We start from the raw sequence: 11,409 nt of genomic DNA on the forward strand, positions 1-11,409 counted from the left end.
CTCTGCCTGGCTCCAGCTGCCTCTCTCAACGTCCACCATCCTGCATCTGGCAACAGGAGTTCCCCAAGTGTCACGGGAGATGCTCCAGCAGAAAAGGTCCAGGAGCTATAGGACAATAGGACATTACGGGCCTCTTCCTCCCTCTTGGAGAGAAGGCTGCAATGAAAGAATCTTGTTTGCCTTTTATTTTTCCATTTTGTATTTACTTTTCTTTTTCTTTCTCTTTTCTTTTTCTTTTTTTTCCTCTTTTTTTTTTTTTTTTTTTTTAAGAGACAGAGTCTCTCCCTGTCACCTAGGCTGGAGTGCAGTGGTGCAATCTTGGCTCATTGCAACTTCCACCTCCTAGGTACAAGCAATTCTCCTGCCTCAGCCTCCTGAGTAGCTGGGATTACAGGTGCATGCCATCATGCCCAGCTAATTTTTGTATTTTAGTACAGACGGGGTTTCACCATGTTGGCCAGGCTGGTATTGAACTCCTGACCTCAGGTAATCTGCCCACTTCAGCCTCCCAAAGTGCTGGGCTTACAGGAGTGATCCATGGTGCATTTCTTGAACGTATTTGGCCATGGAATGCTCTGTTCATCAAACATCTGTAACAGTCTATTAAAATGCCAGTATTTCCACCTTGGTTTTAGCTGAGGGTCTATGATAAGAGCTGCCATCTGTTCTCACATTCCAAAGTGAGATTCCAGTCCCTGAAACTTGGGGGATTGTTTATTACTGCAGCACAACTGAGTCCATGTGGACTGATACAGATGAGCACCAGACACGAGCCTGGCCCATCAGACACTGTTGCCTGCATATTTCAAATGGGACATTTTTTCTTAAAGGGCCAGAGAGCAAACAGGTTTTGTGGGCCAGGCTCATTTGGCCACAGACTACAGTTTGCTAAGCCCCTCATGCTGGACTTGCAAAGGAGAAGGTAAAAAACCAGTTTCGTGGCTCTTGGCTTTTCGTGCATTGGAAGGCATAAAAGGGTTAAAGTTGGAGAGGCAGAGAAGTCAAAGTTTGCAGGTTGTTCTTTAGAGACAGCTTTTGGAGTACTGTGATCCCCCAATCCTAAAGAGAAACTGTTAGGTGTAGTTCAATGATCTATTACCATGGAAAACCCATCCTAAACCTCAATCTTCAATGGTAGACTATCTCTAAGGATTCTTCAGGTTGGTAGTTGGATAGTGGCTTTGCTGCTGCTGGTGTCATCTGGGGTCACTCATATGGCTACACTCGGCCAGGATTTTGGCTGCCACTGGAAGCTCAAGGTGGTACCACGTCTGCCTTTCCCACTACAGGCTCCCATCACACCAGGCTCCAGCTGGGCCAGGGGCAAAGCTTTACCTCTGAACAGAGTTTGGGGTTTTGATTATTAAACAAGACTGGACATGCTAGTTATTCAATTGACAGATATGTGTGGCTACCTACACGAAAACTTTTTTATTACCTGAGTAAAAAGATTTCCTCCGGGATTGGGGAAAGGACTAGCCCTACAACATCAGAACCAGGGCAAGGGGAGGTAAATTACTTTCTGGTTATCCCCGCTCAGTTGATGTGACACTTAGCACATTTCCCAAGCAATGTCTCTGGAATGGAAATAGGTACATATTTAAGTACCCATGACACCCATAGGTACCTACTTCCATTCCAGAGACGTTGCTTGGAAAAGACCCTCAGGGAAAATTAGGATGTGCCGGAGCCTCTAACACCAGCAGATGCTGGTTCGCACGGTGATGTGTGAGCTCTCGTTTCTGGTTCCATCTATGAGACTCTATTCCCACACCCTGTGGACAAGATACAAGTTCGCATACCTGTACGACGATGTGGTGGCTCATTGCACGGGATTTGAGGTTGAAAAAATCAAGGTTCTGGCCAGGCTTGGTTGCTGGCACCTGTCATCCCAGCACTTTGGGAGGATTGCTTGAGCTCGGGAGTTCAAGACCAGCCTAGCAACATAGCAAGACCCCGTTTCTACAAATAAAATAAAATAAAATCAAAACCTAGGTTTACATCCCAACGACTCTCCAGTTCTTATCCATGGGATCTATAAAAATTCACAGTTCCTCCGAGCTTTAGTTTTCTCATCCATAAACTAGGCATAATGATGCCCCCCTCACAGGGTTGTTAGGAGAATGAAATGAGATAATCGTGCAAAGCATTCAGCTGGTGCGGAGGAAATCCTTGTCACCATGTCGCTGTCTAATGCTATAAATGGGGAGAACTGCATCCGTCTGGAATTGCTGTGTACACACATGTTCTGCTCAGGAAAGCATCAGCAGGAGCTGCTAACATTGGCTGCCTTTGGGGAGGGAACCGCATGGCTGAGAAGAGGCAAGGGGAAGACTTTTCACTGTTTAACTCTTTTGTACCTTTTGAATGTTGAAGCATATAAAGGTATTAATTATTCTCAACATACACTTAAATGTTTTCTAATATTTTATTATGAAAATTTTCAAACCTACAGAAAAGTTGAAAGACTTTTAAAATGAGCATCCTGTACCCACTGCTATGGATCGGTCATGGCCATTCTACTATACTAGTTTTATCTCATATCTATTAAACTTTTTAAATAAAATGGATCCATCTCTGAGGCCTAGGGAAGTTTCTTTACTTATTAGGGTCTGTATATTCCCTCTGTGAAATGCTAAGTGTGGGGTATTATCCCTGTTACTCACCACACCCAAGGTAAATCTGAGTGGGCTGTTGGCTGTCTTGCCTATATGTCATATATCATAAGCACCCCTTGGGGTGGCTTCGTGGTTTAAAACAGTCCTCTCTCTCTCTCTTTTTTTTTTTTTTTTTGAGACCGAGTCTCACTCTGTCACCCAGGCTGGAGTGCAATGGCGCAATCTCAGCTCACTGCAACCTTCACCTCCTAGGTTCAAGTGATTCTCCTGCCTCAGCCTCCCGTGTAGCTAGGATTACAGGCACACACCACCATGCCTGGCTAATTTTTGTATTTTTAGTAGAGACGGGGTTTCGCCATGTTGGCCAGGCTGGTCTTGAACTCCTGACCTCAGATGATCCACCCACCTCGGCCTCCCAAAATGGTGGAATTATAGGTGTGAGCCACCGTGCCTGGCCCAGTTCTCTCTCCTTGAAAACAACCCCACCACACATGTGTGAGCTCCAAGTGGCTACAGATGCACCATGGCCTCATACCCCTCCAACTTCACCCCCAGCAGTAACCCAGGGATGGTGGAGTGGATAGCCTATCATTTTCTTTGTGCCGGTCACCATGCTAAGCAATTTGCACGCACTATCTTAGTACGAATAACAACTTCATAAAGTAAAGTATGAGTCAGTGCTTCATTATACATTGCTTTACAACAAACTATAACAAAGTATAGTGGCTTAAAACAACAATTATTTTATCATCTCTCTAAATTCCGTAATCTGAACTGCGCTCAACTGGGTGGTTCTTCTGTTCTTACCTGTGGTCACTCATGTGGCTGCAATCAGCTGAGGGTGGGCTCAGCTAAGACACTGGGAAGCTGGGCTTTCATCTCTCTGTGTGGTCTCTGGGCCTCTCATTCTCATGTGGCATCTCCATATGGTGTCTCCAGCAGGGCATCTGAATCTACCCGGCATATCTGGGATCCCAAGAGCATGGAAGCTGTCAGGACCTCTTCAAGCTTAGGACCAGAGCAGGCACAGTGTCCCTTCCACCCCATTCCATTGTTTAAAGCAAGCTGCAAGCCCTGACCACAGCCAAGAAAAGGTGGCAATAAAGCAAGTTGCAGGGACCATCTACAGTCAAGGAAAGGTGGCAATACAAAGGTATGAATACTTAAAAGCACAGTTATCAGAAACCGCTGATATAATAGACGACCACAGTCAAGATTCTTTCTATTGCAAGTAAAATAAACTTGACTCATACTAACTAAGGGTTTTTTAAAAAATAGATTGGGGGAGGATGATTTATTAGCTTTGTAACTGAAAGCCCAGGTGTGCATTTGTCTTTAGGAATAGATGGATCGAGGGGCTCATTGATATCATCAAGGTTTTATCTTTCTTTTCATTTCTCAGACAGATTCTCTCTTAGTGGTGGGTAAGATGGCTGCCCACATTTCTAGAACCACATCCTATCAGCTCAGCAAGCATACAACGGTATGAATACTTAAAAGCATGGTTTATCCAATACACTACCATAGTCAAGATTCTTTCTACTGCAAGTGAAATAAACTTGACTCATACTAACTAAAGGTTTTTTAAAAAATGGACTGGGGGAAGATGAAGTAGGTGGGTTATGCCCATTTGACAGATGGGGAAACTGAACTCGGGCAGTCAGAGCATTTCCTCTTGTTCAGTGGTAAGTTTAGAATTTGTAGTACGTTTCCTTCCATTGCAATGTGTAGGCAGGGAAAAGAGAGGAGGGAGTTCAGGGGTCAGTCTGTGTTTTTGGCTTAGACAGCTGAGGTTTCTGTAATCACATGTGGACCTGGCATTTTAATTCCACTTCCATCCTGGAATTTGCTGTAGCCAGGGAGCTGCTTGCTCAGGGCTCCTCAGCCTGGGGAGTGGGGCCCTCACCTACCCCCTCGCTCCAAGGTCACTTAACTATGGGACTGGACTTTGCCCTGGCCCTGCAGAATAATCCTGGTCACTCTCCTCACCCCTGCCTCCCACCCTCTGGAGGTGGAGGGGCACGAACCACAACATGTGGTCTGACTGAATTCCAGTGGGGGCGTCACTTCCTACCCTATACTCCCCCACCTGATACCTGCTCACCCTTCAGCCTGCAACACCAAGAAATGGAACTCTTTCTTTCTTGCTTGTCTGCAATACATTTTAAGAATCTAGGTAGCAATCTGGCATTATTTAAAGTTCATTTACTGAAGCATCTGTTCAGAATCGGCAAAGGTTGAATGTATGTGTATTTATGTTACAGGACATTATTATCCAGTAAGGTGTGTATATGACACAAGCAGGCAATCATGGTGATCTGCCTGGTACAGCGGCCTCTTATTGATGCATTTGGTGACCCACTCTCTGCTTAGGTTGTTGAATTCATGTATTCATTTCACTCTCACAACACTTGAGTAGAGGACTCTCAGGAGTCCCGATTGACAGAAGTGGAAACAGAAGCTCAGGGAGGTCAAGTCTCTCTGCAAGTGTCACACAGCTAGAGCTAGCAGCTGAGCCTGAATATTCTTTCATCTCCACTGTGTAACAGCAGCAGTCACCACTGACCCCAAACACTCACCCCCGGGACTCATCTCCTCTCTACTCAGCTACCCCTCATCCCCCACCCTGCACCAGTTGGGCACACCCAGTGGACACCAGTTTGCCCCACAACCAAGACATTCTTTCCATTCTGTTGCTCATATGGTTGGTGAGATCATTTGAAAATATTCAGAAGTGGCCAAAACTAGGAGAAAAGCAAAACCAATATAATGCAAATAATAATAAGTACAAAAGTTCAAAGGTTCACAGGGGATGTAATAATACATCCAAGACTCCTTGGCACAGCCCCATAAGGACAATATTATTTTCATTCTTCAGATGTGAAACTGTTGTTCCTAAAGAGTAAATAATTTGTCCCAAGGTCACAGAGCTAGTAGGATGGCTGAGCCAGATATTGAACCCAGGTCAATGTGGCACTGAAATCAATGCAGTTTCCTTTCCACCCTGCTGCGAAAGGGCCCCTGAGCTCGACAAGCTCATAGTCACGTTGGGAGAAGACAATTCCATGGATAATTGCTCCACAGCAAACACAGGTCACAGTAAACACAGGTCAGTATGAGAGTGGTGTGTGAGCAGGAAGAAGAAATCAAGGAGGGTTTCTGGGAAGAGGTGATGCCTGAACTGAGTTATACAGGGTGAATGGCAGGTGCAGTGAGCCTACAGGAGGGAGAGGGCAGGACAATGCCAGAGGAAGTAGCACGCTGTCACTGCCAGCCATTACTGCATGCCATTGTCACAGTGGTCTATGTTACCCTTCAGGGTAAACCAAAGGTAACGTCTCCCTCGTATGTGACTCACATGGCTATATCAGTGATATGGTTTGGCTCTGGGTCCCCACCCAAACCTCATGTCAAATTGCAATCCCCAGTGTTGGAGGAAGGACCTGGTGGGAGGTGACTGGATCATGGAGGCGGTCTCTAATGGTTTAGCACCATCCCCTTAAGGCTGTCTTATGATAGAGTTCTCCTGAGATCTGCTTGTTTAAAACCATGTGGCACCTCCCCACCCCTGCCTCCTGCTCCCGCCTTGTAAGGCGTGCTGGCTTCCCCTTTGCCCTTCCGCCATGATTGTAGGTTTCCTAAGGCCTCCCCAGAAGCAGAAGCCTGTACAGCCTGCAGAACCGTGAGCCGATTAAACCTCTTTTCTTTATAAATCACCCAGTCTCTGGTATGCCTTTACAGTAGTGTGAGAAAGAACTAATACAATCAGTAAAAGTGACGGTCATCTGATATGCTGTCATCTATCAGATTCACTACAAATCTTGTGGGGAGAATGGGAGATGTTTTTAACTGAAGTGAAATTCATATAGCATAAAATTAACCACTTTAAAGTAGACAATTGAGTGGCATCTAATGCCTTCAGAGCTCAGAGTGTGCAGAATATTGTGTGACCACCACTCTCTCTGGTTCCAAACCATTTTTATCACCCCACGATGCAGTGACCTCAACACCCATTAAGTAGTTGACCTCAACAAGCTCATAGGTGGAGAGCAGACAATTCCATGGATTATTGCTCCACAGCAATGATCATAGTAAACAGAGGTGAATGTAAGAGTGGTATGTGAGCAGGAAGAAGTAATCAAGGAGGCCTGAGCATCACCTCTTCCCAGAAGCCCTCCTTGATTATTTGGTGCCACTTTGACCTGGTTCCAATAAAGCCCATTAAGCAGCTACTCCCTGTTCCTCCTTCCCTCCAGCCCCTGCTTTCTGTCTCCAGATTGACCTAGTCTGGATATTTCATACATATACGTGGTGTGACCTTGTGTGTCTGGCGTCTTTCACGGAGCATAATTTAATATTTTACAAATTTTCTAGTTGAGGAGGAGAGGGCAGAGCTCACACTGTGGTCTACAGTTGACACAGCATCTCCCGCTCTCTCTCCCTTCTACCTTGTTCTTATCCCTTTAGACACGTCCTGCCCTCCTTTGAGGGCCCAGAAGTCAGATCCACAGGCCTGGGTAAGTCCCTCCTCTGCCATTTTCCTTGGACATCTTATGCCCTTTCTGAACCTCAGGCTTCCCATCTGTCAAATGTCATGATTGACAAACGATGTGCATATACCTAACAGAACTGAATTCAACACTTACAAATGGTTAAGATGGTGAATTGTATGTGTTTCTTTTACCATAATCTAAAAATGAATACAAGGGAAAACCTTTAGAAAATGAGACTGTTGGATCGGTGACTAGGGGCCCCTAATCCTGTAGAATCATGAGACCAAGCATTCCTGATTGAGACTTAGGGAGAAGAAAGGCAAGACAAGGAGACAGAAGGGAAAGGAACAAAGGAGGAGAGCTATAGCGGTGGGAGGAGGAGGAGGAGGAAAAGGAGAAGGAGGAAGGAAAGGGGTGGGCCATTCTGCTTCCCCAGTTCATTTCCTCTCTGCCTCCATTGGTACTTGTTTTTATTTCTCAATTCTCAGCCATTGTCATTCTACAAATCTTGGTCCTAAACCCCAACAGGAGCTGTGGGTTAGTCTGCAGTATTGAAACAAAATGGGAACTACTGGGTTTTCAAACTGATTCAGCCTCTGAATTAAAAAACATTTTTTCTCAGTCGAATTTGACCCAGAATCAGGATGGAAGCAATAAAGATTTAATAAGAAAAAACTGGTTCAACGATGTCCTTAAAACCTACCAACTGTATTACCTGGAGCCTTTACACTGGTACCAACATCAAGCATCCCCCTCTTGGCTGAAGGAACACCAAGGCAGATAGCGACCATACATTCTGGATTTGCTCAGCCAGTTTCAAATACCCAGTTCCCTGTTCCCAGAGCACCCTCCCTTATCGAAATGTGAGCTGCCATTTTGGATCAGGAATTAAGATTCCTGGGGACAGGAGGCTATAACTCCCAGGGAAGGCCACAGTTCCTGGAAGACTAATTACACACCAGCAGGTGCCTCTAAAGTGCAGGTGAATAAATGGGTTTCGACAGCACTGTAAGTAGGAATCCAAGAATGTCTTAGAGAAGAACCACTGTACACACAGAGCCAAAAATAAAAATATCCCCCATTTGATTTATTCTCCTTGGAGACTGTCCTGGAAAGAAGCTGAACGCTATGGTGGTGCTTCAAAGTCCCAGCTGAAAAGGCAACTGGAAGCAGAGAGAACAAGCAGAATAATAGGAGGCTGTTATCGAGGCAAATGCAGAGTTCTAGGAGGGGCATGAGGTCAGGGGGAAGAAACCCAGGAGGACTTCTGGTGAGAGGTGACATTCGAGCTAAAACATGAAGGATGATCAGCAGGTAGATAGTCCAGCAGGAGTGAGAGGGCAGAAAACCTCTGAAATCAATGGTAACCATGGTTGTATTTGGGTAGCAAGGGATTACTGGTGACACGCCCCCCCCCCCCGGCCCTGTTTAGCTCCTTGATTTTCTATTGTTTCTTTAAAGAGTACATGTCATATTTATAATCACATTTTTTTAAAGCAGGGAAATGTCGCAGTTTCAAAGGATTTCGAGAGTTTTCATGAGCACATGGGCTGACATCTGCATTGTGATCACAGGAATGGAGACCCTCTCCTTCGTGAGCCCTCAGCAGGTTCTTTCCTTTGCCAGGTGTGTTAGCCAGCTTGGGAGGGGGCCTGAACAACAGAAATGGATCCTCTCACCCTTCTCAAGGCCAGAAGTCTGAGATCAAGGTGCTTTCTTCTGAGGCCTCTCTTTGGCTGTAGATGACTGTCTCCTCCCTCTGCTTGTCTGTGTCCTAATCTCCTCCACTTGTAAGGACACAAGTCACACTGGATTAGGACTCATTCTAAAGACCTCCTTTTAATTTAATCACTGTCGTAAAGATCCTGTCTCCAAATGCAGTCCCATTCTGAGGTACTGAGGGTTAGGGCTTTGACATAGGAATTTTGGGGGGAGAAAGCCAGCCGGTAGCACCGGGGTATAGATAAGTGGTTAGAGGTGAGCCCTGGATTTTTCCCTTTTGCTATGGGAGAGTTCAGAGCATTAGAACTTGCCTGATTTTGATGCAAAGGAGCCGGATGCTGAAGAGGAAACACGTGGGTTGTTGGAATGGCTCTGAAGGGTCAGCCACTGGCCCTCCCAAGAGCCAAGGAAGAGCACTAAATGGGAGTCCCCAAAAAACACATGGAGGCTGGGTGCAGTGGCTCATGCCTGTAATCTCAATGCACTGGGAGGCCAAGGTGGAAGGATCACATGAGGTTGGGAATTTAAGGTTGCGGTGAGCTATGATCATGCCAGTGCACCCTGTCTCTAAAGAAAAAAAGAAACACGCACACACACGCAAACTAATCATCCTCCCCCTCAACACACACGCAAACACACACCATACACAGACACTGCATACACACACACACACCATAGATAGACACACAAACACACACCATACATAGACACACAAACACACACCATACATAGACACTCCATACACAAACACACNCCCTCCGTGAGGCTTCTCATTTCCCCAGCAAGGACACTGGGTCCTGGTCTCGGAGACCTTCCTGGAGAGTCAGCGGTTTTCAGAGGTGGCACCCCTGGCTCTCCAGGTTTCTATGCGTAAAGCTATTCCAGGTCCTCTCATTCAGGAGCAGGCCAGGATCAAGGTCAGCTCCTCACAACAGCAACCCCATTATCATTTGTGTTGGATTTTATAGCCTTTCTCAGACACAATCTCATTTCGTATTCACCACGGCTTCCTCTTTAGCTCCATTTCACAGGTGGAAAAACTGAGACCCAGAGAGATGAACGAACTGACTCAGGACCACACAGTGGGCAAGTGGATGGAGCTGAGGCAGGGACCCAGGGCCATCTGTCTGCATGCCCCTGCCATCCTCACAACTGTCTTCCCTATAACCGTTCTCTCCTGGGGGGAAATCATGCTTAAGCGTGGATAAGGGGAGGAAGGAGAAACAAGGCTACAGGCTCAAGATCTGGCTCTCAGGAATGCAGAGATTCCTTTGAGTTAACACACATCATCCCACAGGGCTGATCTCATCGATATCATTAGATCCTGCAATGTCCACCCAGCCTGCCGGGGCCCTGGACGTGGGGAACTCTGTATCCTGTTTCCAGCCACAGCAGGTGGAAATAGTGTGAACTAATGAAATAGCGGCAGCGAAGCTAACAGCTGCATACTTGTCTCCTGGCAGGCGGCAGCTGACAGACTGCTGTCCTGCACACACTGGTCTCCCCCCTCCACCAGCTGGGAGGCCAGAGCGGGTTTCGGGGAGAGCACTGGACGTGAGTGGAGGCAGACAGATCAGGCTCTGGTCCTGGTGAGCTGCGTGACCTTGGGCAAGTAACTTGACTTCTCTGAACCTCAGTTTGGTTCATCCATAAAAACTTTTCATCTGTAAAAAAAAAGAAAAAGATAATGGGATCCACTCTGGTAACATATATGTTACTGCAACTATGTGGATGTGCTTGGCTAAAGACCACGCCTCGTTTTAGGGGATAGAAGGGGGCGTCAGTGTGAGACTGTGGCATCTGCCCGCCTACTCAGGGTCCTCCTCCCTGCTCACAGTAAGAAAGCCTGAAGCTAGAGGAAAATTCCACTGGGCACTGCTGCTACCTTTAAGCAGAAGGTCCTAGGCAGGTGGGAGTCCATAAGGTCTCATGCAGAGCAGGATGGGGCTGGGTAGGGGGGCCTTAGGTCCAGGAAAGCAACTTTGGGCGCAGAGTGAATCATGCTCTAGAAGTTTGATGCAGGCAAACTGTCATTACACTCACCAAGGACTTAGGGCATGAACCTCCCGTGTGCCTGGCACACTTAGGCAGCCCCCAGGGATTCACCTCCACAATGACTTCATGGGCTTTGACTTCTCAAAGCCCCTCACCTCTCTGTCCAGGGACGTCTCCCTCTCCAGGCCATTCCAATGGTGTTGACATTCTGCCTCTTCCAAGCCTGAAGGGTATCTCGTGCCGCAGGCCTGTGCTCCCTTCGTCATCAATAGTGACAGGTTCAGGGATGATATGGGCCGAACTGAGCTCATCACGACTGGTGAATGCAGCTCTGGGACTTTATTTTTATTTTATTTTATTTTATTTTATTTTATTTAAGATGGAGTCTCGCTCTGTCACAAGACTAGAGTGCAGTGGCGCGATCTCGGCTCACTGCAACCTCCACCTCCTAGGTTCAAGCGATTCTCCTGCTTCAACCTCCTGAGTAGCTGGGACTACAGGCACACACCACCACACCCGGCTAATTTTTGTATAGCTCTGGGACTTTTGAGCAAGTTCTCAGGCAGTAGACTCCTTTTCCC

Source organism: Theropithecus gelada, chromosome 10 (genome assembly GCF_003255815.1).
Source record: "Theropithecus gelada isolate Dixy chromosome 10, Tgel_1.0, whole genome shotgun sequence".
Taxonomy (NCBI): Eukaryota; Metazoa; Chordata; class Mammalia; order Primates; family Cercopithecidae; genus Theropithecus; species Theropithecus gelada.